The following is a 1,988-nucleotide window of genomic DNA, read 5'->3' on the forward strand; positions in this document are numbered from 1 at the left end:
TTTGTGCCGGTGGATTATTTGAGCACTGAATCATAGTTTCTTAGGAAGAAAGTAATGGTATCCATCAGCACAACGGTGACAATAGCAGCCTATCATTTGTGTATATAACTAGCAAATCAGTAACTGTGTGATTCATTCACTGTGATGTTTTTTATTTGTATTTTACTCGCAGTCGGAAAGGAACTTGTGTTTGCTATCAGTTTGATTTGTGATGTCTCTGGTCATGTTGAATGGATCTGTTGTCTATGAAGTTAAGCTATAGTCAAACAGGGCAGGACTGGAGTCAAATATTGTTTCATTGGTTTCAGTTTGGTATCTTTACGATGTACGCAAACATTAATGAGGACTAATGTTTCTCTGCACATCAAAGGGGGGTTACAGTACTCACACTGTATTGAGTCAACTGAATCCTTTCTAATTTGACGTTATTAATGCTGTTTTTTTTTTTTTACTCAAGGTTACTTAAAGGTTACCAAGCTTTTAATGTGGACATGCCATCTTGACCATTTTCTGTCATGACACACCTACTCCTCAGATACTGTGCTTGCTTTCTATAGAGGCCCACAAATTAATGAATAAATACATCCATGCACTCAGTTTCACTCTTGTAGTCTGGAGAAAAAATGTTAACATCAGTGTGCAAACGTAAAGCACAGCGAGGTTAATGGGAATAGTCCATTAGTTTTGCAGTTTTTTTTTTTTGCCAAAAAACAAATATGAGACACCTGCTGGTGGCGCTAAGAAGAAAAGTCCACCCTCACTTAAAAATGTTTTTTTTTTTCTCGTCCTAATTGTTGAACTTTACCGGATAATCGTTGTGTCCAGCAGGGAAACCTATCAGACACACACTTACTATTCAAAGCAGACTTGTGTTGTCTTCAATACATGTATGGAGGGGATCCGCATATACTGATGGCTTTGTTGAGCCCCAGTCCCAAATTTCCCCATGGCCCACTAGCAATTTCATATTAGTGGCACACATCATTGTGGTCAACTTCTGGTCACATCACACAGAGGCGATGAGTCTTTATGAGCACACGAGAAATGTAGACAATGTATTGACTAAATGTTCTCTCTGGAAAGATAGTCAACTAGGGAGAAGAAATTGATCAGTGAACCCTGGAGGGGATTAGGTGAAGACATGGAGGTCAGGATTAACTCACTGTCTCTATCTGAGACAGCGAGAGAAGAAATGAGAAAAGCCTCTCCAGCCTTCATGGCGTGAGAAAATCAGGTCAGCTTTTGAGGTGATGCAAGGCTAAATAGATAGACTCTCCTTAGAAAAAGATAGAGGCTACTCAAAAAACACACTCACTCACACTCTTATATCATCCAAAAAATCTTGTGATGTTCATTGCATTTTAACTCGTTATGATTTAACATTTACATTACACATTTTGCTGTACTTTCTTTCCTTCACCCCCTGTCTCCTCTACTCCTGCCTCAAGTCAGTTTTGTGATATGTTCCGCAGAATAACTCACACAGTGTGTCAGGCTGGACTGCATTGCTGTCCTGGTCTATTCAGGCCACTGTAGGTGGACAAATTGATATCTTCTACAATAGATTTTTTGTTGTTGGTGGAGAAAGCAGCAGGCTACTTGCACCGGAATAATGGTTTTTTTATTCCGAGGGGACTGCAAAATAAAAGTGATATTTATATTTAGTCCAATATTTAGAATAGTAATAGAGATTGGCCATCAAACTCAGTTAACAGTTTAATTACGACATCTAAAACACTGCAGACATTTATTCAGAGTCAAAAAGGTTACCATTAAACAAACACAAAAGTTTAAAGCTGCACAAATGACTTTGTCTAATGGGAAAGGAGTCCACTATAGTGACAAACTTAACAGATAATTAATTACCATGACGCTGCAAGTTCTCTCACTCTATGAAGCTTTTTAACCTTTTTCAGCTAATTGTTCTGGTTATTTTTTGTGTTGCTCCTCACTGTGATACTGAATACTCACTGTCTCACTGTGTATAA

The sequence above is a fragment of the Morone saxatilis genome, unplaced genomic scaffold, assembly GCF_004916995.1.
Source record: "Morone saxatilis isolate NCDOM2014 unplaced genomic scaffold, NCSU_SB_2.0 Contig16, whole genome shotgun sequence".
Taxonomy (NCBI): Eukaryota; Metazoa; Chordata; class Actinopteri; family Moronidae; genus Morone; species Morone saxatilis.